The sequence below is a fragment of the Acomys minous genome (assembly GCF_964271855.1).
Source record: "Acomys minous genome assembly, chromosome: 16".
Lineage (NCBI taxonomy): Eukaryota > Metazoa > Chordata > Mammalia > Rodentia > Muridae > Acomys > Acomys minous.
This window is the reverse complement of record NC_140498.1, coordinates 20,777,307-20,803,418: the sequence shown is the minus strand read 5'-3', so window position 1 is coordinate 20,803,418 and position 26,112 is coordinate 20,777,307. Positions and strand designations below refer to the sequence as shown.

General features: G+C 47.0%; 1 long non-coding RNA gene across 1 annotated transcript in view; it reads right to left on the bottom strand.

Annotated features, from left to right (window-relative positions):
- The window catches only part of LOC311586967, a 31,092-nt gene extending 5,534 nt beyond the window's left edge, over positions 1-25,558 (bottom strand). Inside the window, exons 1-6 of the long non-coding RNA XR_014775709.1 lie at positions 25,483-25,558; positions 23,564-23,692; positions 22,772-22,907; positions 17,850-17,924; positions 10,489-10,736; positions 1,733-1,970 (exon numbers count right to left, since the gene is read on the bottom strand). This is a non-coding gene — a long non-coding RNA (uncharacterized lncRNA). The remainder of the gene's footprint in view (positions 1-1,732; positions 1,971-10,488; positions 10,737-17,849; positions 17,925-22,771; positions 22,908-23,563; positions 23,693-25,482) is intronic.
- Between the last annotated feature and the right edge of the window lie 554 nt (positions 25,559-26,112).

The following is a 26,112-nucleotide window of genomic DNA, read 5'->3' as shown; positions in this document are numbered from 1 at the left end:
GCATGATTCACTTTACATGGTTTTGCGGTGATGAGAACACTTTAAATATACTCTCAGCAACTTCAATATTATCTTAATGGATAGGTACTAGAAATTAATCATAATTACATATTTTCTTTTTTGAAATACATACAGTGCCAAAATGTCCTCAATTTCTTTCTTTCTATTCTTCCTCCTCCTCCTCCTCCTCCTCTTCTTCTTTTTTGACACAGGGTTTCCCTGTGTAGCCTTGGCTGTCCTGGACTTGCTTTGTAGACCTGGCCTTGAACTCACATCTATCTGCCTACCTCTGCCTCCCAAGTGCTGGGATTACAGTGCACCACTGTGCCTGTTTTCCTCAATTCCTAATGAGGAGAAGAAGACTTAGAAGTCTGAGAGTGGAGCTGGGCAGTGGTGGCGCTCACCTTTAATCCCAGCACTTGGGAGGCAGAGGCAGGTGGATCGCTGTGAGTTCGAGACCAGCCTGGTCTACAAAGCGAGTCCAGGACAGTCCCTCCTAGTTATTTTATTTATTAACGTATTTATGTTTTGCCACATCCCATATTGAGGTAATTTTGTTTCTTACTTTTATTCTATCTAGTCTCGTGTGGTAATTTATTTCTGAAGCATTTAAAAAGATGTGAGGGAGTCCCCTACTTTTGTTGGCTATTTTAGGCAGGATGACAATGAGATTTGGACCACAGCGCCCCCCCCTCCCCCCGCCCCCAGGCCAGAGGGATCACGGATAGATGCCCATCACTAGCAGTATCTGACTCCTGTTGAGTTAGCCCCATCTCCCTAGGCCCCTTGAAACTTACGGTGCTGTGAGCATCCAATGGGAAAAATGCAGGTAAAAAGCTTAGAGAACAGATGTGTAGTAAATACTTCTTTCTATTATGAGCCACTCTAGCCATGTGCATAAAGCCCTTTTCTCTCCTTAGGATCAATATGGAGAAGTGCAGTTGCTGGGTCAGTGGGTGCCAGCATTTTGAAGAGTCTTGACAGCTCTGTCTGCACCGTTGCCCTAGTCTCTCTTGCCAGCAGCACACTGGAGCAGTGGAGTCACTGTGCGGTGCTGGGAGAGGAGTGGGGCTGCCAGAGCGGGATGTCCACCTGAGCAAGAGTAGCCATCTTAACAATTAAGACTCAGGAGTTATTCCTCATATCCCACAGAGGGGCCTGAGTGTTTGGCACCCAAGGATCAGTTGGCTAATGTCACAATCAAATTGTATAACAAGCCATCCCCAAGTCACAGCGGCATCCGATGATAAGCATTTGTATCTTAGGCTGAGTTTGAAGGTGGTTGCTATGGCAACTGGGCAGCTCCTGTCTTCAGGTCTGTCTTCCCTATCCCTGGATTAGTAAGGGTGTGCACATCTGTGGGTGATGTCAGGCGCCAAAGGGGGCACATCTACCACAGAAACACATTTCAAACTTTTGCTTGTGCCACATCTGTGGCCATTCCATTGGCCAAACCTAAGGGCAAGGCCTGGGAAATATCTTCCCCCTGTAGTGAGGCTATGGGATAAAGTGTGGGTATAGGTGAAGATCTGGGGCCAAAACGATGATCTGCTATGCCCTGTGTCCCACAGCCCTCAGCTACAAGAAAGCTTTTTATTGGACTTGAGAGGACAAAGGAGCTGTTTCAGTCTGCTTAATGGCAATAGATGGATGGTACCTGTATCTGTTATTTTTCATCACTGTGATCCAGATGGCTGACAATTTAATAGAAGGAAGATTCCTTTTGACTCACAGTTAAGAGGCATTTCAGTCCATGCCACAGGGGAAGGCTCAGTGGAGTGGCGCAGTTCCTGGTGGCCGGAGCTGGTGGTCACAGCTTGTTCCAGCTTGTTCACACGGCACCAGCCAGAAGGCAGAGACCGCAGGCCAGAACCAGGCTCAGGTGTAACCTTCACACTCCTGCGTCCTAAAGTCTCCACAGCCTATGGAACAGCGCCACACTCTGGGAACTGAGCATCTGAAACCTCAGCCTGTGGGAGACATTTCAGACACACACACACACACACACACACACACACACACACACACACACACACACAGTTAATGGTATCCAGCTTATGAGAACTTGATGATTTAAAAAAAAATTCCTGAAGATAAAGTATTCAGTAGCAACCGTACTTTTGAGTTTTCAGTTTGTATCTTTTTCCATTATGGGCTGCTGGGTACTGACCCTGTGGTCATGAGGTAAATATCTAGTGATTTCTGTTATACTATGTTGCTGTATATACCATGTTTAGTAGACTGGAAAATTCAAAGCTTTTTTTTTTTTTTAAGATGTGGTCTCATTATGTAACCCAGGCTGACCTCAAGCTCACCATCCTCCTGCTGTAGCTTCCCAAGAGCAGGGATAGCAGGCATGTACCATGGTACCTAGCTTCCAATGCATTTTGGACTTACGTTTCAATTCATGATGTGCATAATTAGGACTTAATCCCATGTAAGTATAAGAGCACTGATCAGGAATGTTGCTTTACTTATCTCAATAACTTAGAATTAATTCTAAGAGAATCTGTCTGCACTAAAGGTGTAGCTCACTGGTGAGTGCCTAGGATATGGGAGGTTATGCATTTGAGCCCCAGCACACACACACACACACACAGAAAATAGAGATGGTGGTAGAGAGAGACAGACAGACAGACAGAGAGACAGAGAGACAGAGAGATAGATAGAGAGAGAGAGAAAGAGAGAGAGAGAGACAGACAGACAGACAGATAGACAGACACAGAAAGACAGAGAGATATAGAGAGAGACACACACAGAGAGAAAGATTTGGTCATATAGCACCTATCTAAATTTAGGCACTTTGCCAGTTAGTATGATTTTTTTTTATATTCTATTTTATTTTGCTTTTTTTGAGACAGGGTTTCTCTGTGTAGCCTTGGCTGTCCTGGAACTCACTCTATTGACCAGGCTAGCCTCAGACTCAGAGATGTGACTGCCTCTGGCTCCCAAGTGCTGCCATCACTGCCCAGTTGTATGTTCTATTTTAAAGCCTTTAACGACAAGGTCTCACTCTGTAGACCACGCTAGTCCCAAACCCCCACCTCAGTTTGCTGACAGATGGGATTGCAGGCATGTGCCACCATGCTCATGGGTTGTCCTTTTTGACTTTTTTTCTTTCTTATGGTGCTGAGGGCTGAAGCCATGACCTTAAACATCTGGTAAGTACTCAACTATTAAGAGCACTTAACTGTTGAGAGCACCCAAGTCCTTGTATGACTGCCTTAAAGGAAGCTGAAGAAGACAAGTGATTATTTAAATACATTTCTTAGGTGATTTCTACTTTTTCACCCTGCCCCTGAGTCAATTCAAATATGTGAAAGTGACAAACATTTCCATTTGTTCAAAAGAGCAAAACTAGTTTATTGGTTCGATGACTTAGCTTTTAAATCACACTTCTTTTAGAAGTGTGGCAGCTTTAAAAAAAATGCTTTCTTTAAAAATTTAAAAGTGTGCGTGTGTGTGAGTGTGTGTGAGTGAGTGAGTGAGTGTGTGTATACATGCACGTGAATGCAGTGCCTACAGAGTCCAGAAGAGGGTGTTGCGTTCCCTGGAGCTGGAGTTACAGGTGGATGTTACCTGCCTGGTGTGGGAGCTCAGAAGGAACTCAAGCCTAAGGCAAGAGCGGCAGATGTTCTCACATGCTGAGCCATCTCTCCAGCCCAAGTGTGGCAGGGCTAGCCAGATAATTCCAAGCCCCGCTCTTGCATTTGAACAGGGATACGTGTGGAGTGCGTGTTGACTCCTTACTCCCATAGCTCCTTTACTGCAATAGTTCCTACTGTACTCAGCTTACTTGAGATTTCAATTTCATATTGAAACTGAATGCTTATGCCAATATAGTTGGCTTTTTTAGATTGAGTCTTGCAATGTAGCCTTGAATTTGTGATCTTCCTGTCCCAGCCTTGTAGGTGCTGTGCATCATCACATCTGGCTGAAATGGAATAGTTTTTTAAAAAGATTTATTTTTACTTATCTCTGTCTCTCTCTGTGTCTCTGTCTGTGTGTCTGTGTCTGTGTCTCTGTCTCTGTGTCTCTGTCTCTTTCTCTCTCTCTCTGAATACAGGAGGCTGGAAGAGGCCATTAGATCCTTTGGAACTGGAATTACAGGTGGTAGTGAGCTGCCCAGCATGGCTGCTAAGAATCCAACTTGAGTCCATATCTTTTATTTCCTTGGGTTCTTGGGAGGTGGCATGACCCTATACATGCTTGGAAATGTTTTTTATCTTACATTTTCCCTTGAATAGCAGTTTGGTTGGTTATTGACCTCTAAATTAAAAATAATTTTTGGAAGGGTGAGATGGCTCAGTAATTAAGAGTACTTGCCTCTCTTGTGGCTGACCTGGGTTCTGTCCCCAGCACCTACATGTCACCCACTATCATCTGCAACTCCAGTTTTAGGGGACCTAATGTCGTCCTCTCACCTCCATGGGCGCCAAGCACAACACGGGGCACATAAATACATGCGAGCCAACACGCATATTCATAAAATAAAAATTAAAGCCTTTTTAGAAAATAATTATTTTCCCATAAGAATGTCAGTAAACTTGTTCCATGATCTCTAGCACTTAGCTTTGATGGTACATCTCACGCCAAGATATTTTCCATGTTATTATAATTAACCTATCCTCTCCCTCAAAGAGTTATTAAGATTTTCCTTTTATACCATAAATATTTACTTCGACGTGCCTAGATTTGGGAAGTTCTCTTACTTTTCTTTTGCTCCACTGGACATTAAAGAGACCTGCTAAACATGATGAGCAGTGTCCTTTTTCATGTCTGGAACTCTCACCACCATCAGCTCCTTCACTGTTTCTTCATCTCCTTTTATATGCTCCCTTCTACTGGAGGTAACGTCATCCTGACATTGGAATTTCTGGGTCTGCCCTCAACATCTGGTGAGTTTTAGCCCAGAGTGTTTACTTCTTGGCTCTTTCACATTCAGCGTTTCTTCTTCCACTCCACCAGTTTCCCCGTTATGTGTAACCCACTACTTAGTCCTTCTAGTAAATATATAAATAAAATTTGGGTGGGCGGGTGTAGATGTAAGTGCAGATGCTCATAAGGCCAATAGAGGGGGTTGGATCCTCTGGAGCTGGGGTTACAGGTGATGAGTTCGATGTGGGTGCTGGAAACAGTTCTCTGGTTCTCTGAAAGGACAGTAAGCGTCCAGAACTGCTGACTCACCTTTCTAGTTCCCATGTATTGCATTAAAAAAAAACGAATCTCCATGGGGGCTGGAGAGATGGCTCAGTGGATAAGAGCACTGGCTGCTCTTCTAGAGGTCCTGAGTTCAGTTCCTGGCACACACATGGCGGCTCACAACTGCCTGTAACTCCAGTTTAAAAATAAATTATTTTTAAAAACCGAATCTCCAGTTTCTACTATTTATAACTTATTTTGAGATGAAGTGTTATCATGTAGCCCAGGCTAGCCTTAAACATATCCTCCTGCTTCAGACTCCTGAGTTCTTACGGGCTTGCACCACCACACTTGGCTCTAGCTATACTTTTTTAAATGAATGAACTATTTTCTATTATATTACAGAAGATGGAAATTATATCTACTGTATTTTCTTTATTTTTTTCTATTAATTTTCTTTGATTGTAATTCTTTCATGGCACATTTAATTTTTTTCATCATAGTGCTTTTTTTTTTTTTTTAAATGTCTGTAGATTCTTGGCCATCTGCCCATCTTTTTGTCTGAGAATTCCCAGGAACCTGATTCTGTTCTTTGATGATTATGGGGGTGGGCCATGTTCTGTTCCTTAAGAGTAGTGTAGAAGTTCCTGATCCTTCCTGGAGACAGAGCATCAGTTATCACTAAGGATATGGCCTTGCCTGTCACATCCCCAGCTTTAGATTGACAGCAAATGCTGTGGTCAGTGATGGTGGCCTTTCTCATCCTCCCACGCCGGCATGGATCCGACTTTCCTTTCTCCCTCATTCTTTTTTGTGCTTCTTTTAATCACAGAAGGCTTTTCTGTCATTTGTGGGGTTCTGGCTGGGAGGGAGGTCAAACGGGGGTGCTTCGTCCTCCATCTGGCTCCAATCTGCATTTTTAGCAAAACAAAACTAAGTTTGGAAGTTTGAAACTAACAACATTAGGGAACAGAGATTTCTTAATGTGACTATGTTTCAGTAGAGTTAATGAAAACTTGGAGTGCTTACAAAGTTGGGTATATTACATGTGTGACAAATTATATATAAACCAGATTTCATTTCCTGTTTTTTTTTTCTTTTTTCTCTTTTAATCAGCAAAGGAAAAATGGCAAGAAAAACCAAATCTCCTGTAATACAGCTACTCATTTTAGGGGACAATGCATATTTAAAAATTTCAACCTTTGCTGTTAAAACGAGTACACTTCACAAACAAACAAACAAACAAACAAACAAAAAACATGCCCTCCAAAGTTGAGGTTCCAGTTGGAGATGAGCCCCTCATTCAGATATGGTACAGGCTCTGCCTCTGGGGTCCATCAGGCCTAGGTGCTGCTGTGAGCAGCTGTCAGTTCTCTCTTGTCTCAGTCTCTCATCGCTCTGGTGATTCTTGTTAAATAAAGCGAGCAGCTCCTGCCATGTGCCCTGGCACCTAACTTGGCATCTTTAGCTGTGCCTGTCAGTTTCCACCTATCTAGTCAGTCACTACTTGATGAATGCCAATTGTTCATGTTATTCTAGTGACCCAGAGATGAGTGAGACAAGATGCTGTCCCCTCTGGAAGTTTTCTTGGGGGTGGGGAGTGGGGGGAAGAGGCCATAGCTTCTGTGGAGCATCTCTACTAAGCGGGACCCAACTTTGTACATCTTTTTGAAGGTGACTAAGTTGAAACATGTCCTACACTTGTGTACTAAGAAAAACCCCTTTAAGAACTTTGTTTAATTTCCCAACGGAAGTCAAACATTATGTGATTCAACAAACAAAACAAAACGATATAGAACAGAGACATTCTCAGCAACTCTCTCCAGTCTCTGTTTTCTTGTGGTGCTGAGGACCGAGGACTGAGCCAAGGTACAGCAGGACATGCCAGGTGAGAGCTGGACTACTGAGCTATAGCCCTGGCCCTCTACAGAATAATCTTTATTCAATTCTTATTTACAGTTCTAGTGTTTCTTTATTTTCAAAATTAATTAACTAAGCTGGGTGCGCTGGCTCACATCTTTAATTCCAGCACTCAGGAGGCAGAGGCAGGAGGATTGCTGTGAGTTCGAGGCCAGCCTGGTCTACAAAGTGAGTCCAAGATAGCCAAGGCTACACAGTGAAACCTTGTCTCAAAAAACCAAAAAAAAAAAAAAAAAAAGAAAGACAGAAACACTAGATAGCCTAGGGCTAGCTTAGTTGGACTGGATTTGATCCCCAGCACTTCGTAAAACCCAGTGTTTTTCTTTATGCACTTGTATATGACTGTGTTTTTCCTTTTCCTGCGTTAAAAAGGTAGTGTGCCATATACTTACCAGTATACACTGGAGCCCCCTAGCTGACTGGCAGCTCTGGCGTATCCCACTGTTGTGGATGGGCAGCAGTACATTACATAGCCCCTTACTGTTAGCAAGAGGCGGGGATTCCAGATGTCTGCTGTCCCGGCCAGTGTGGATAAAGGTGTGCACTTGACATTTGTCTGTGTGAAGGGGTCTTTCAGAAGGGGAAGTGTTTCATCAAAGGACACCTGCATCCATTATTTTTGCAGATTTCGCCGGCTGTCCCTTTATCGGCGGTTACACCATCTTCCTTCCCCTCCCAATGACTGAAGAGTCTCTTTTTTAGAGGAGAATATTTCTAATTCTTTCTTGTTTTCCAGCTGCCAAATCGTATGCACTCATACCTTTTCCTTGAAGCGTGGGGTTTGCCTCAGGGCGTTATCCAACTTCTATTTACACGAGTCAAACTGCTTCTGAGACATCCCATTGGACTTGATGTTTGGTGTTTGGGATGAAGAAGCTTTATTGAATGTTGTTTTTCGAGACAGGATCTCATGTAGCTGAGACTGGCCTCCAACTCACTGTGTGGCAGAAGTTGGCCTGAGCTCCTACTCCTGCGTGCTTGGATAGAGTAAAGGCTGTTGAAGGCAGCCCAGACGGTCTAAAGAATGACGGACGGGCAAGCGGCTGGGGATTCAGGATCAAGCTGTTGGTGATGCGGAGGGAGGTTCAGAATCAGGGACAGATTGTAGAGAACTGGGCTGTCATGCGCTGAGAGGACACTTTGTGTGCATGCACATGTGCTTTGAGAAAAGGCCTCACTGTGTAGCCTCTGACTATCCCAGAACCATGTAGACCAGGTTAGACTCATCCTTTTTCCTCGTGCTGAGATTTGTGGTGCTGCCCAGCCTTGCTCCTAAGTGCACCACCCTGTTTTTTGAGCATCAGTCATGAAGACTTCTTGGAGGAGGAGGAGGAGGAGGAAGAGGAAGAGGAGGAGGAGGTGGAGGAGGGGGAGGGGAGGAGGAGGAGGAGGGAGGAGTTACAATGCCTCCAGGCAGATTTAATTCTTGGAATCTGTGCAGGGCATGGAGGAAAGAACAGATACTCTAACTTTTAATTCCTACGTTCCTGCTGCACGCTATGGAGACATTGCTATGTAGCCTTTCGCAATCCATGGATGGTCAGGGTGTGTGGTGGGGGTGCAATTTTGCAATTCAGCTTCCAGGCTGGAGAGGCTGAGAGGCCACTTTCCCACTAGGTCCCTTCGGAGCAGTCCTTATCGCTGTTATTCAAGTGCGTGGTACCTGAGACAGCTTCCAGAACCTCTGGTGCCTCAACCTCCCTCCCAAGAGGTCTGACTTTCCGCTTTCAAAGGGGGAGCCAGTCATTAGTGGGGCTGTCTTGTCTAAGACACCGCGAAGAGGAGGTGTCAGCCCGGAGCAGAGAAGACTCAGCTGGTTTAGTTTTTTTTGTTTTGTCTTTCCTACCCATCCTGTGCCCTTGCCAAACAGGGTTGTCTGGCTCCTGGAGGGTGTGAGCTGTAGGCGATGCTGTGTGCGGTTTCCATGGCAGTGGGCTGGCGGGTGACTCGCAGGGATGCGCAGCTAGGTGGCAGGCGCTGGCTCACCTGCTCGGCTGCTGGCAGCCTCTGTGTGGAGGAGGCCCAGACTCCCCTTTCCTGGAGCTCTGGTTACTGTCTTTATGAGCCTGAGCTCTGTGTGAGAGAACTTCAAAAGGTTCCTTGTGACTTTATCTGGGGAGCGGACCGAATGGCAGCGATTCAGAAGGCGAGGGTGGAAAAGTACCAGAGGCGAGGCTGGTGCAAGAGGCTGAGCTTCCTGCAAAAAGGAGGCATTCCCATCCCTGAAGCTCCGTCCCCCCCCCCGCCCCCCCCCCCCGCTGCCCTCCCCCTTGCCCCCCTCTCCCGCCCCGAGTTCTCTACTCAGTGCCCTTGGCCTCAGAAGGCACAATTCAAGGGCTGACCGTCAATGTTTGATCTCTTTATTTAAGGAACTCACAAAGATGTTGGCGACTTGCTGTAGGCCAACAATGTCAGTTTAATCACCATCCCATAGTTTTCTAGTGAGGACTCCTTATCCAAGGATTACTAGAAATTCAGGGTGGGGGAGGGAGGGAGCGCAGAGGATCTCAAAACAGATAAAGATGTCAAAGTCAGGTCCAAGTTCACAGTGTGCTTTTTCAGCTAGTTCTCACTGGTTTCTAGGAAGCAGGCTCTGTCTGTTCTTTGTAGTGGTGCCGGAAACATCACGTACGGGGCTGGGCCCTCAGGGTGGGTTTTGGCAGACTGCAGGCTTTATCTACAGAGTTAACGCTTGGGAGAATCCCACGACCAGGATCAATGGAAAGGCTTGGGGTCAGCCTTGGATTGTGGCTCAGAAAATGATGCATCGTGTGGAGTCTACCCGACCCAGCCATGAAGGCAGAGGGTGTTTGGGACCTCCAGAATGTGGGGCAGAGCCGAGCCTCACTCACTACTACCCAAGATCTTGAAGAAAATGGCCCCAAAGCCAAGTTCTTCTTGAACACAGGAAAGCAACAGAGTAGACACATTGCAGTATTAAGACCACACACTGTTAGATCACCCGCCCTTTAGCCTGACCCGGGTGCAAACAGAAGTCAGGGCACACCTCTCTGCAGTCTTTTAACTCCTGAGCCTTCTTTCCAGCCCCTTTCCAGCTTTTGATGGGCAGCCTCTTTCTCCCTTCAAGGCTACCTCCTGCTGTCTTTGGTATGTTGCGTTATTTCCTAATGCTCTCCCACCTCAGGACCCCAGTAGCAAAAGCTCTCTCCCTTAGTAAAGCTCATTTTGAAGGGTAGCATCCTTTCCCAAGCTCCACACTCTGACCTGCATTAAAGCTGGTGCCACCTCCTCAAGGAGCAGGTGAAGCAGCAAGGCGCCCATTTACTGAAGAGGAGCAAGGGAGGCCAGCTTATGCATCCTGAGATGGTGTCCGGCCCAATCCCATCCTTGCTCCTTAACACTAGTCACAGTGGCCCTCCCACTGGACAGAAGTGGCCCCCCCTGGACAAAGTGGATATGGCTCACCCAGGCTTGTGACGGAAGAAGTCTGGGACAATCTGCTTCAGAAGGTGTCGACTGTGCTTTCAGGGACCCTAGCAGTCAGCACAGCGTCAGTGTAGTCGCCTCAAGGTATCTGGATTGTTGCCGATGGCTCGGGCTGGCACAGGTTGGTTGGTTGACCCCGTGCTCTTTTTCTCAAGGTGGCTCATTAGCAAGGGAGATTCCTGCAGCTGCTAATTAGAGTTGGATTGCCTGATCCTAAACATCTTTGCCTGTTTATAGGAAAACCGATATCAGAAAGAACACGTACAATAAGGTTGAAGAACTGGCCAACGCCAACAGTGGTGGTGACAGATTTTAAATAAAGCAACATCAATACCTGACATCCACCCGATGCCTTGGAGAGGTGATTCCCCCCAGCTGCTCTGCTATGGGTTTCAGGGAACTGCACAACGGGGAAAGGGATAGTTGATGCCCTGGGCCTGGGATTAGAGGTTGCTATAGGAGGGCGAGGGCTTGTGAGGGGAGGGGCAGTCTCTACTGCTCACAGGAGAAACCATTAAGAAGGGAAGGTGGTTGTCTGAGAGCTGCTTTGACTGGCAGATGATGGAAGGGGATGGGCAAAGCTCTCCTAGAGACAAGGAATTCATGTAGATCCTCCTCCGCTGGGCCCCATGACTGGGCAGAGGGAGAGGAAGAGAAGGACAGAGAGAGACACAGAGACAGGATATAAGGATTGATTGTAAGGCACTGTCATACATGACTGCTTAGGTGTGTCTCAGCCCTAAGGTAAGTGTCTTGGAGCCAACACCACAATCCACAGACAAAAGTCTCTCCTTTATTAGGGAAGCCTTAGACTATCTATCTATCTATCTATCTATCTATCTATCTATCTATCATCTATCTATGAGATAGGGTCTCATTATGTAGCCTTGGCTGGGCTGGAACTTCCACCTGCCTCTGCCTCCTGATCACTGGGACTAAAGGTGTGCACCACAATGCTCTACGCCACACAGATGATTTTATCTGTAGCTATGTAGATTAATTTTTTTTTCCTGTGGAAGGGACACTAGGTCCTCTATTGTAGGCAGACCGTGGCTTTTTCAGAGATGTCTACCCCCTACTCCCCATAACCTTCCATCATACTGGCAAAAGAGGCTTGTGTGTGATGTGATGGTGCTAGTGATCTGGACATGGGAGATTTTTCTAAATCATCGGGAAAGGCCCAGTGAAGTCACAAAGGGTTTTACGAGAGGGAGACGTGGCTATGGAAGCAGAAGGTAGGATGGTACAAGGTCAGAAGTCCAGGAATAAAGGCAGCTGCTAGGCTGCTAGGTCTAAAGAGAACAGAGTCTCAGCCGGGCAGTCGTGGTGCACGCCTTTAATCCCAGCACTCAGGAGGCAGGTTCAAGGCCAGCCTGGTCTACAAAGCAAATCCAGGACAGTCAAGTCTACACAGAGAAACCTTGTCTTGAAAAACCAAAAAAAAAAACCCCAAAAAACCCTAAAACCAAAACCAACCAACCAAACAAAAAACTCAAAGAGAACAGATTCTCCCCCTGGCCCCGAGATGGCTGGAAAAGATCCAGGACAGGCGGGCACCACTACAATAAGCAAATATGTGATGGAGAGGTGGGAAAGATGGGAAGATAGAAAAGCAGAGAAGTGTGAGCAGCACTGGAGGCAGGGACTGATGGTGGTGACATATGAGAGAGAGGGCTGAGGTGGACGTGCCGTCATTGCCCAGGAAAGCCAGTGGGGTGGTGTGCAACAGCTGGAGCTGGTGCAGACACAGACTCCGCGCAGAACCTGCTGCTTGGCCTTGGGATTGCCCTGGCTCTGGGCAAGAATGGAAGCCTGAGATGAAGAAAGGGTCACTTGCTGGATTGGGGCCTCTTGGAAGGACCACCGTGGTCCTTGAAGCCACCAGAGGCCATGTTGGTGTCTGGGGACCATGCTGCTCTCCCAGGACGTGATGAAACCTGAGATCAATGTGGATGTATGCAGTCTATGCTGCTGCGTGGTGTCTTGGGGGCAATCTGATGTGACAGGCATGTTGCAGCCCCTGGCCCATAGAGCTGCGGAGGGCCATGAGGAGGTTGGTAATTCCTGACACAGGCAAGAGTCCAAGAGTCATGTTGATATCTAGAGTCCTTTTTAGCACTGAAGCCCCATGCAGATGGCTCTGCCTGAAGCCATGTTAATGTGCTCAGATGTAAGAGAGCAGGCCTTGCTCCTCACAGGACAGCTGGCCCCGCCCCTTGTCAGCAGCCACCCACAAGGGTTCTCATTGGTTGAAGGCTTTTGGTAGGGATGCAGACAGAGAGACTCATCCTCTCTGGGGATGGGGTTGGGGGGGGGTAAGGGACGGGTTGGCTACTAGGATTTTGAACATATGGACAACACAAAATGGACTTGCTTTTTCATTTTTTTGGGGGGTAGGGAGGTCATGAAGGACAGGGGGGATGGTGACAGCAGCTGGGGTGCATGATATGAGATTCCCAAATAATCAATTTAAAATATATTATTAAAATAATAAAAAAAAAAAAAGAAGAAAATGAAAACAGATTCTCTCCCAGGGCCTCCAGAAGAAAGGCAGCCCTGCTGAGCAATTTCAAACATCTGACCTCCAGAACAGCAAGGTTTTTTGGGTTTAAGAAAAACCAAAGCAAAACGTGTGTGTGTGTGTGTGTGTGTGTGTGTGTGTGTGTGTGTGTGTGTGTGAGATCATGTGTGCCATGGCGCACATGTGGAAGTCAGAGGGGCAACTTGCTGAAGTCAGTTCTCTCCCCTCTACCATATGGGACTTGGGGACCAGATTCAGGTCATCAGCCTTGGTCCCAAGCACCTTTGCCCATTGAGCCATCTCACCCACCCTGCTGTTTTAAGTGACTAAATTTGTAGTTTCTTTTTATTTTAAAAGTTATGTTTTGTGTGTGTGTGTGTGTGTGTGTGTGTGTGTGTGTGTGTGTGTGTGTGTGTGTGTGCACTTGCCTGTGCAAGTACATACAGAGGTATGTGGGGCATGCCTTCCTCAGTTGCTCTGTACCTTAGTTTTTGGTACGGGGTCTCTCCCTGGACCCTGGAGGCTTGGCAATTCAGACAGTGACTAAGCCAGGAAGTCCCAGAGCTTCTCCTGTCTCAGCCTCACCAGCACTGAGACTTCAAATACGTGGCCACTGTAAGCAGCTTTTATGGGGAAGCGGGGGCCGAACTCAGTCCTTCATGTTTGTACATCCAGCTCTTTACCATCTGACACATTTCCTGGGCCCTGTGGTCATTTTGCTTTTATTTTTTTATAAACAGGGTTTCACCATGTAGCTCTGGTTGGCCTAGGATTACTGTGTAGACCAGCCTGGCTCCTACTTCTCCAGTAATGGGGTTAAAGGTGTGTGGTACCACACTTGGCTCCCCCTGTAGTAACAATTTTTAGCGATCCAGACCAAAAAAAAATCCTTGGAAGAATCGGTTTTATAGACATATATATGTATATAATTTTATGGTCTGTATGTGTCTCTCGTCTTTGGACTTGCTTCTAAATTGTTTGCAATATTTACTGGATTTTCTTGTTTATTCATGATTCAAATAAAATCACTTCATTGTGCTCATTTTATCTTTTTGGGAACTCATGGTTTTATTCTCCTTAAAAATAACTGTCTTCAGCAGGGTGTGGAGGTGCACGCCTTTAACCTCAGCATAGGAGGCAGAGGCAGGTGGATCTCTGTGTGTTCAAGGCCAGCCTGGTCTACAAAGTGAGTCCAGGACAGCCAGAGTCCTGTTACACAGAGAAACCCTGTCTCAAAAAACCAAAACCAAAACCAAAACCAATCAACCAACCAACCAACCAATCAATCAACTATCTTCAACAAAGATGCCAAGACGATTTGATGGGGAGGGGGGAGGAAATGATCTTCTGAACAACAAACGCTACTGAGAAAATTGGATGTTCACATGCCAAAGAGAAGCTGGACTCCTACCCAGCATTATACGTAAATATGGAGGCCAATAGAGGCTGGAGAAGTGGCTCAGTGGTTACAGTGAACACTGCTCCTGCAGAGGACCGGAGTTTAGTTCCCAGCACCCATGTGACAGCCACAACTATCAGCAACTCCAGTTCTGGGCCTCTGCTGCCCTCTTCCGGCCTCCCCAGGAGAGCATAAGCTCACCCCTCACCCGTCTCCTTCCAGGCAGCCACTGAGACCTCCAACGTGTCTGCCTTCTCTTGTTTTCTTTCAAGCTCTAATGAAATTGTCCTGGAGTTTCTTTCTGAGGGAGTTTTAAATTTTTTTCTTATTCATAAGCTTAAAAACTGACAAAAGAAGCCTGCTCACATTAGGCTGCCTGTTATTTTTTTTTTTAATATTTTATTTCGTTTTAATCTATGTGCATTGGTGTGAAAGTGTCAGATCTTGGAGTTACAGACAGTTATGAGCTGCCATGTGGGTGCTGGGAATTGAACCCAGGTCCTTTGGAAGAGCAGGCAGTGCTCTTAACCACTGAGCCATCTCTCCAGCCCTGGCTGCCTGTTATTTAAAAACAAAACAAAACAGAAAACGAGTTGCATAGAAGTATAGAAAACCAGAATCCTCATGCCTTGCTGATGGAATGTAAAAACAAAACAAACAAGCAAGCAAACAAAAAGCAGGAAAATGTAAAATACTGCACAGAACAGATGGATTGAAAAAAAAAAGTGGCACACAACTGCCATTTGATGCAGAAATTTTACTTTGGGCCGTATATACAAGGAGCTGAGATCAGGCACTTGAACAGATACTTGAATTCTAGTGCCCATAGTAGCATGACTCAATACTGGTGGAGGCCAGCGTCCATCAGTGAGAGAATTCATGAACAGCACGTGGTATGTCCATATAACAGAATGTCATGCAGCCCTGAAAGAGCAAGGGAATTCTGATACCTGGTACTTCATGGATGAATCTATTTTCTTTTCAAGACCAGGGTTTCTCTATTAGGTAGCTTTGGCTGTCCTGGAACTTACCATGTAGACCTGGCTGGCCCTGAACTCACAGAGATCCTCTGCCTCTCAAGTGCTGGGATTAAAAACCACACCCAGCCAATACATGGATAAATATTGAGGATGGGAAGTGAAGTAAGGCAGACAGAGAAAGTTAAATGTTCTGTGCAGTACACAGAGCAGACGGTTTATAGAGACGGAGAGTGGAACGGTGGTTACAGGAGGCAGAGGAAGCAGGGAGCTATTTAAGGAGCACAGAGATTGAGTTTGGTGAACAGGCCTTGGAGGTGTTGCTAGTGCTGGTTGCATAACATCTCGGGTGTACTTAGTGGGCCTGAACAGAACATTTGAAATGATTGAAATGGTAGACGCTACACTAGGCACCTGTCCACCGAGCTGAAACAATGAAAAAGCGTGCTGTAACAGACTGATAGGGCTAGGTACAAAAGTCAAGCATGCGAGACCCAATATATATGCATAATTGGGACCTACAAAGGAAGCCAACGAAAAGCATGAATAATTACTTAAAAATATAATGTAAGAAAACTTTCCCAAAACAAAGATTTTTTTTTTGATCTACATATTGAAAAAGCACACAGCATCCCAGAGAAAACCGCCACAGAATGTCAACACTGACAGATACCCCCTAAAACGATGGGACGTGTAAGATAAAGAATTTTGGCTACAGCCAGACAAAAATATTCCTGGAGGGAAATGAAATCAGGTTGGCATCACACTTCTCCACATTAGCATTCAGGAGACAGTAGGATAACATGCTCAAGAAATTCAATAAAGGAAAGCGTGAGAGCCAAGGTCTATGCAGCTAAGCTCTGTTGCAAGAATGAAGGCTGGGGATGAGTCTAAACATCCAAGAACATCAACGGTTTGGTGTCCACGGGCTCCTGCTGAGGACTCGCCATCAGCTGAAGAGGGGCAGGCCAGGGAACGTCAGGGAAGGGTGGTGGTTAACAAGTGTGCATAGCTGGGGCTCTCACACTAGCAGGCACGAGCAGCAGTGGGGGTGGGGGGGATACATCTTACATCCCGAAGAGGCAAAGCCAGTCAGCGCACAGAACGGGGGAGTGGGGGAAGAAAAGAGAACACCTCTCTGAACACCTCAGGACAGAGTAAAGGATGTTGTTACAACCAACCAAATCGAGTGCAGGATTTCGAGCTTACTTAAGATGACAAAGGTAAAGATGAACCCAGGTCTACATGGGTCAAAATGAGAACGTGCCTGGCTGAAGTCAGGCTGTAAGGGAGGGGAGTGGGAAGGGAGAGGGTGGACGTTAGCAAAGGAGAAGGACAGAGAGAAACACAGAAAGAAAGACACAGAGAGATAGAGGCAGGGAGAGACAACACATCATTTTAGTAATCTCTAAAGTAAGGGGAAAAAAATCAACGTTGAAAGCAATAAGAGCTAAGTGCCCACCAACAGATGGCTATGTAAATAAAATGTGGTGTACATCCACAGTGGAATATTATTCAGAAGGAATAATGAAATCATTTTATCTGCAGAACTGGGAGGCTAGTATGCTTTTTTTTTTTTTTAAATGTGTAGCCTTGGCTATCCTGGACTTGCTTTGCAGACCAGGCTGGCCTCAAACTCACAGTGATCCCCCTGCCTCTGCCTCCTGAGTGCTGGGGAGGCTTGTATGCTAACTGTGATGTACCAGACACAAGAGGACAGGTACTGCATACTCTCTCATATGTGGACAATAAAAACACTTGACCTGAATAGATAATACTGTCTACTAGGTGTGTGTGTGTGTGTGTGTGTGTGTGTGTGTGTGTGTGTGTGTGTGTGTGTACAAGCATGAATGTGCATGGGGGCGCTATAGTGGTTCTTCAGGGGCCATACACTGGGTCCCGGGGCTTGACAATCTGGCTAGGCTGTCTGGCCTGTGAGCCCAAGGTCTCCCCAGGACTAGGATGTCAACTGTGTGCCACCACATCTGCCGTTTCATAGTCATCTACCATCTAGCGAGTAAAAAACATTTTACCCATGATTTTAAGGACATTGACTTCCCCCTCAAAGGATTCTTATCTAGAAAATACAAAATACTCAGCAGGCTCAAGAGTAAGAAATTCCGTTAGTAGACGGTAAAAGAGGGGACATTTCACCCCTTAGGACAGAGAACACTCAAATACAGGAGGCATGATTGACAGCCCTAATCTGGGTCTGTAGTATTTCCCAGAGGCCTGAGCTTTGAGAGCCTTGGTCCCTAGCCCACAGCTCTTTATTGTGAAGTAGTAGACGAACCCTTGAGAGGTGGAAACTGATGGGAGGAAGTTGGGTCACTGGGAGAATTCTTTTGTGTGTCGGGGACACAGGGACATCAGACACTTTCTCTGCCCCCGCCCCCCACCCCCGCAGGGTACCGTGAGGTAACAAATTTCCTCTGCTACATACCTCATTAATGGCATCTTGTTCTGTGTTGGGCCCACGGCAATAGGGCAAAATGACGGTGGTCTGAACCTTCTGAAACTGTGAACAAATATAAACATCTCTCTTAAGTTGATTATTTCAGGTACTTTGTCACAGTAACGGGAAGCCGACTTTTACACAATATAATAGGGAAATGCAATTGAAGACATGTGAGATATCACGACACACCCATCAAAACAGATAAAAATAAAAATAGTGACAATAGCAAGTGCTGATGAGATTGCAGAAAGCACTTGGTCACTTAATACACTTGCTACTTATACATTTTTTATGGTTAGGAATTTGAAATGGTATCGCCACTCTGGAAAATAGTTTGTCACTGTAAAAATAAATACATATCGCCTCTCAGTCATACTTCAACGTTTATCCCAGAGTCATGGAGGTGAGTGCCTGCATAGAAGCCTGCATGGCGCCGTTCACACCAGCTTTATTGGTAGTAGATAACTACTAAGGGGAAAGGAACTGTGCTTTAGTGTGAGCGTGACTAAGTGAACTGTGGCAGCCCATACAATGAAATGGAATATTTAACGCCTAACAGGTGGTGGATGTCCAGGGACCGCTGCTGAGCAAATAGGCCAACCTCAAAAGGTCATTTGCTATGTTATTTCACTTACACATCGTCCCAGAATGTCATCAATATAGACATTGTATTAGTTTCCCAGGGCTGTCACAATGAATTATCACAAACCTGATGGCTTAAACAACAGAAATGTATTCTCTCATGGTCCTGGATGCTGAAAACCAAGTGCTGGCTGATTCCGGAGGATCGGGATAGACTGTTCTGTGCTGCCCTCTGGAGCACACCCCCATCTGTAACCTCGGTGGTGGTGAGATGGAGACAGGGACAGGTGGGTCCTCGGAACTCACTGGCCACTAACCTAGCCTACTGGGTAAAGTTCTAGGCCAGTGTGAGACTCTCTCTCAAAAAAACAAAAACAAAACAAAACAAAAAACAAAAAACCAACCAACCAAACAAACAAAAAAACCCACCACCACCACCACCAACAACAAAACAATAACAAAACAAAACCCAAAACAAGCCAGAAGACAGATGGTGCCTGCAGACTGATGCCTGGGATTGTCCTCCGACGTCTACACGTGTGCTGTGCATAGCATTCTCTCTCACACACATATGTGTGCTTCTCCCCACACTAGCACATGCACAAACAAGAGGGATCAATAATAGTTTTCCCAAGGGAGCGAGTTCTCACGTTTGCAAGAGCAGGATGTTAGCAGTTGAAGCCGCCTGCCACGCCATGTCTCCCCTGGATGCATTTACTCTCTCTTGCCTCGAATCAAGTAGCACAAAGCCCTCATCAGATGGTGTGGGAAAGAATCCAGGTCCAGCCCTGAGACCCGCCAGCCCCAAACCATGAGCTAGTATGTTCTTTAATTTTTTTTGGAATATTAACTTTCTTTAAAATAAGTATTTTTTTTTTCATTTTATATGCATGAGTGATTTGCTATCCTGGGAATGTCTGTGAACCTCAAATTGTCTCAGAATGACACGTTAACAAAAAGCTCTACAGGGTGTGTGCTCCTTTTCAGGGAGGACGTGCAGACTTAAGCTGACAAACCACAACAGGCTTAGCAAGAGCTAGCTGTAATTATGGAAGAGGACCCTATCAATGCAGATGTGGTGGCAGGTGGTCTCAAGGGATGCTGGTCTCTAGGTCTCTGCATCACTGCACCTCACAACCACTTTCTCCCATTCAGGAGTGAAAAAAAAAATCTCCTTCCAGTTCTTGGGATCTGGGTGGGCCCATGACTTGCTGAGGCCAACAGAATGAGTAAGAGGTGTCTTACGACCTCATGATCCAGGCATTAAGAGGACTGGTAGTGTCAGCTGCTGCCCCCTCGGGGCCACTACGCTGTGAAGAAGGCTTAGCTGGCCACTGGAGGAGGGTACTTGGAGAAATGCCAAAGTAATTAGAGTAACCAGTAAAGGGAGTCTCCACGGGCCACTCCACTCGTCTGCCACTGGCCAGCAAGTGGTGACTGGATCAGAAGAGCCACCCGACTGAGAACACTGAACTCACAGAATTTCCAGAAAACATTCACCGTCGTTGCTTTAAACCACTGTTCTGAGGTAGTTTCTCTGAAAAGCTGCTTTCTTTTCATTGATTGTATGTATGTATGTATGTATGTATGTATGTATGTATGTATGTATGTATGTGTGTTTGTGGGCGGGGCACATGTCACAGTACACATTTGGAGGTCAGAGGACAACTTTTGGGAATTGGTTCTTTTCTTATCTAATGTGGGTCCCAGGGGGCTGAACTCAGGTGGTCAGCCTTGGCAACAAGCACCTTTACCTGCTGAGCCATCTCGTAGGCCTAGCAATGGATACTTTATGCCAAACTTTGGCTTTTGTAAGAAGAAACTAAGAAGATGCGTGAAGAGAAGCAGCCCGTTTACAGAAGACACGGTGCCCTTAATAGTATGCCCTCATAGGAGGAATCCAAACAGAGCCTCCCTTTGATGCCAGCTCTCACCAGCCAGTCCAACCAAAGCCCCAAATCCTCCCATAGTTGGGCGTGGCTGTGGAGAAAACAAGGTTGGCGGTGGAGGATGCAAAATTGGGCAGTCCTGATAGGAAGCAGTTTGGCGTTGCTTATAGAGATACGAAGGAAGGTTGTGTGTCCTTTGACCCAGCCATCCCACCCTTAGGGATGCATCTTACACACAGATATTCACAGCCGTTAAAGGACCTGTGACTGAGGCTACGTGGGGGCAGTGTTGTTTGTAATTGCAAAGGCTTGGAGCCCCGCCAAGGGTCTGTCAACAGGGAGCTGATTAAATAAACATGAGCTGGGACTTGGAGAAAGAAGGAGAATGTACTGGAGGAAAGATTAGGTCGGCAAGGAAGGTGGCGAGCACTGTATAAATTACATTACCGTCCTGCAAGGAAAGGGAGCCAGCATCTCACGGTTCAGGCTTTCCCCGTGTGTTTGCATAAAGGAATGCAGGAAACACACAACTAATGAAAGTGGCTACCTGTAGGGGGCAGGAAGAGGGGGTGGGGTAGAAGCCAGGACTTCTCAGGTATTTTTGCGACCTGCTTTTACAGCTCTCTGTCATTTTTGGGTTTGAACCATGTAAACAAACAACATACTAAAAACAACACCCCCACCCCCCCACCCCCGGCAGTAAGAGGGGAGCAGAAATGGCCTGGCTCTTGATGGATGGGGTTTCTTCTGAAGACGGTGGAACGGTCTAAAATTAGATGTCTGTTCAACTCTGTGAATATTCAAGCAAGCACTGAGCTGTATGCTTTTCACGGGTGAAGCCTGTGGCATGTGAAATACAGCTTAGAAAAGGCGAAGAGAGAAATAAGGAGCCGGGGGATAGGGCAGAGGGAAGAGTGCTTGCTTTCCAGCACGAGGACACAAACGCAATCTCCAGAACTATACAGAAAAGCCTGGAGTGGAAGTGTGTGCTTATGCTCTCAGGGCTGAGGAGCAGGAGATAGGCAGAACCCTGGGGCATGTGGACAGCCAGACCAGCCTAACTGGCAAGCTCCAGGCTGAACCCCTGTGTTGTGGCTTCTTTTCCTGTTGCTGTGATATAACACCCTGACAAAAGCAGCTTAAAGGAGAAAGGGCTTATTTTGGTCCACAGTTCCTGAGACAGCAGGAGAAATAAGCTGTCTAGTCACATTGCTTCCATGTCCAGGAAGCAGAGGGAGAGAGAAAGAGAGAGAGAGAGAGAAAAAGAGAGAGAGAGAGACAGACAGACAGATAGACAGAAAGAGAGAGAGACACACACAGACAGACAGACAGAGACAGTCAGAGGGAGAGAGAAACAGAGAGAGACAGGACAGAGACAGAGAGACAGACAGAGACAGAGAGAGACAGAGACAGAGACAGAGAGAGACGGAGACAGAGAAGCAGACACAGAGACAGACAGAGAGAGGGAGAGAGAGAGAGACAGAGAAACACACACAGGCATACACACACACACACACACAAACACACACACACACACACACACACACACACACACACACACACACACACGGAGGCAAAGAGAACAGGAAGTGGGGCCAGGCTCTGAAGCATCAAGGCCATCTTCTAGTGATGCACTTCCTTCACAGAGGCCTCACTCCCTAAAGGTCCCATAACTTTCCCGAACACTGCCACTAGCTAGGACCAAGTGTTCAAACACATGAGCCTATGGGGGTGCTTTACATTCAAACCACTATACTTTGTCTCAAAACACAAGGTGGGGGCCGGGGAGATGGCTAAGCACGAAAGCACTTATCATAGGTGAGGACCAGAGTTCCAGTTCCTAGAATCCATGTAAAAGTCAAGTGGGGGGCGTATCGCAGTCCACCTGCAGCTGTGGATGGTGACAGAGATGGAGGATACAGAATACTGGACAGGGCCACTGAGCTCTGTGTTCAGCGAGAGCCTGACCCAATATACAAGGTGGAGAGAGACAGAGGAAGATACTCTGATGTCAGCCTTGGGCCTCCACATGCATGTGCACACATACCCACATACACACAGGTGCCTCACTCGTGGGAACACATATGTAGACACACACACATACCACACACTTAGAAAAGCCAAGCAAGGGCTGGAGAGATGGCTCAGTGGTTAAGAGCACTGCCTCCTCTTCCAAAGGCCCATGTTCAATTCCCAGTACCCAGATGGCAGCTCACAACTGTCTGTAACTCCAAGACCTGACACCCCCACACCAATGCACATAAATTTAAAAATTAAAGAAAATATTAAAAAAAAAAAGGCAAACAAAACCAAAGTGATGGCTCCTGAGGAAAAATCCCTAAGGTTGACTTCTGGTCTCCACATGGACACACATATACATGTGTGCCCCACAAAAGTGTATGCACACACACTCACAAATACAAAGAAATAAAGCACCTTTAGGACTAAAAAATGGATATGGTCCGAGTATAATCTGCACTAATGAGCAATTCAAACAGTGGCATCCTGGATGTAGTCCTCATGTGTCAGGGATGAGCTCAGCTCCCAGGGTCCAGTTTGATCCAGTTTTGTCCTGGGAGCCCCAGACATGCACAGAAGGAAAAAAAAATCATTGTGTAAGTATTTAAAAATGGAAACCAAATCGGAATTGTTACCTAATGATCTGGTTCTATGAGAAGAGCATTTCCCCCACCACCAAATTTACAGAGAAATAGCAAGGCAGTTTAGCAAGATGCTTGATACCTAATCAATATATAAAAATCAATTATCTTTCTTTGCTCAAAAGAAACAAGAGGTGGGGGGGGGAAATCAATTTACTGAAACAACAGCAACAAAATAACAGGTGCCTTCCAATTAAACTAGCAACTGTTTCACTGGGGGCTTCTGCAGGTCTCAGGTCCGGAGACTTCAGCCCCACCTCAAACAACAACAACAACAGAGAAGGGAAAAGGGGATGACATAGACCAGTCCTACATCTTCTGCTGTGGGGGCCCCCTTTTTCTTCTTTTACTATAGAGTTATCACTGGACCAGCTGGACCGGAAGTTGCTATGTAGAGTAGGTTAGCCTTGAACTCAGATCTGCCTGCCTTTGCTTTCAGAATTAAATATTTTCTCCCCATTCTCCACCCTTGCTCTGTGTGTGTGTGTGTGTGTGTGTGTGTGTGTGTGTGTGTGTGTGTGTGTGTGTGTGAGACCCTGCAGAACACAGGGAGAAGCCGGGCTCTCACCAGTGACTCTGTCAACACGTTGATCTTGACTTGCCAGCCTCCAGAGCATTGGGAGATACCACAACTTGTCAGCCAGCCCTATTCTGCTACAGCATCCAAGGTGGGTGGGGCCGGGGAGGGTATCAGTCCCTATAAAGAAACAAACCATGGTGGTGGGTGAGAGAGAGGACCCAGAGCAGCACAGAGTAGGAAGTGGGTTGAATTGGACCAGCACAGCTGCCCAATCAGGACTCAGGTTTATCTGAGCCTCTTAGACCTCCTGATCCATTGCTCAGCCCATCTTCATCTGCCCTTTAACCTCTGGCTCTCTGCCCTCCCCACTTTCCTTCTTGTGCTAGTGTGTGCATGTTCATGAGTGTGTGCATGCACATATATCTTTTCCTTAATTGCTCTCCACCTTATCAATGGCTAGCCATTGACTCCCAGGGACCCTCCTGTCTCCACCTCCCAAGTGCTGGGATGACAGGTGCTCATCACCATGCCCAGCTTTTAAGCAGGTGTTGGGGCTCGAACTCAGGTCCTCGTGCTTGTGCAGCAAGCCCTGCTGACCCTTTCTTCTGCAAAGTCTCTGCCTTCTCCTCTGGCCATTTCCAGAGGAAGCAAAGGAACAGGGTAACTTGAATTTGAAGTTTCTCCACCCCAAGTCACCTGACCTTACATTCCCAAGCTCTAATATGCCCTGTGCTGTGGGGATGATGTAACCAAGAGGCCCCAGGTAGGTCTTCCTGACCACCAGGGCAGGTCTGTCCCTGAGCTTTACCTCCACAAGAGGACATCAATTTCCCTGCCAGTCTTGAGGACAGAGCTGGGCAGCACAATGTGGCCAGTAAGGGATGTCTGTCTTGGGGACATGAGTGGGACCCTGAGAAGAGGTGGTTGATGGGTGCATGTGGGAGAGCCGCCATGAGGAATGTTGTTTTGAGGCAGAACATGGACACCTCTGTGTGCTTTGTTTGTTTGTTTGTTTCTTCTTTTTTGAAAGAAAGGTAATTTTCTTAAAAAGACAAACAACAAAAGGAAACTGGGGCCAGGCCATAGGGTCAGTCCATCCAGGCCTTCAGTGTGCTGTGTGGTGATCTTGTCTTTTTCAACGATGTGGACGGTGATGCCCTTGCCTGATATGGCATCCTAGTCCACAGCATTCAGCATGGCCTGGCAAATGGTTTCAAATGGTTTCTGGATCCATGCTGGGCTCCCAGAGAGAGACTCACACATCCCATACATTGGTTCGGAGCAGGTCCCACTGATTACAAAGCCATCAGTCACCATGGGGCAGCCAATGAGGTCTAGAGAGCAAATACAGGGCTTAAAGGTCTTTGGGTCCAAGCCAGCAATGCCAGGCTCTGTGTAGTAGGGACCAACCTGTTCCTTATACAAGAGGCTGGCCACCATGCTCATGAGGGCTTGATCTGCCCATCTTCCTTCAGCTCGTACAGGTTCAGCCGGAACTTGGGGCGCTGGGCAACTGTCTGGACAGCGGTGGCCAGCCTGGCCAAGCCTGTGGCTGTTATGAGGGGTCTGCATGCCTCCCACTAGGCCCCGCCTCCCACTAGGCCCCGCCTCCAACAAGTCTCCACCTCCAAACATTGGGGAGTGTGTTAATGTGTTAGAATTCTCTAAGAACAGAATGGATAGAGTGAGTATATTTTGCAAAGGTGATTAATCCGGTTGCCTTGCGTGACACCGTCTGGGTAGTCCAACACCGACTAGAGAGGCTGAGACCGTGGTAGCTGGTCAGTCCACGAGGCTGGGTGTCTCAGCAGTCCTAATCTGGCACCAAAGGCCTGGAGGGAGGACTCCTGGAGAGCCGCTGACCTTCAGTCCACGTTGGAAGGCAGAGGAAGCTGCCTGCCGAAGTCAGGGTTTGAAGGTGGCAGCAGTAGCAACAGGGCAGATGCTTTTTCCTGGGACTTCCTTACCTCTGGGCTGAAGGTCTCACACACATAGGGAGGCTCTTTCTTCAGTTAAAGCTTCCGGTGAGATGTCCTCACTGATCTGCTCAAAGGCAGGCTGCTTAATTGATTTCCGATCTCATCAAGTTGAGGATCAAGATTAACAGTTGCCAGGAGTTAAGCCGGACAGGAAGGCTGGTTGAGATAGGACCGGATTCAAGGGCTGGCTTTTCTGGCAGGGCATCCAGGTCTAACAGAACTGCTCCAGGCTCCTGCAAAGATTCTTCTGGAACCCACCCATGTCAGGAATGTATCCTTTGGGTATCCGTGAACCAGAAACTCCCCTTCCCGCCCTCCCCCGCCCCCCAGCCTCACAAAGCATCCCATTTGCCATGGATACTACAAAAGGAAACGGGTGAGGGGGTTGGGGGTGGGACAGGAATCCTCTTCCTGTGTGCCTCCTCAAGGCCCAAGATCTAGACAAAGGAATGCTTCAATCAAGGTTACAGCAATAAGCCAGAACTTTCCATCTTTGCTCCAGGCTCTTGGATGTCTTTGGGGCCTCTGGGGTAGTGGCCTAGGGCCACTCTATCCTGGGGCCGAGCTGTACGGGGCTTGCTCAGGCTCCTGACCCTGTGGGATGGAGTATTCTCTTGG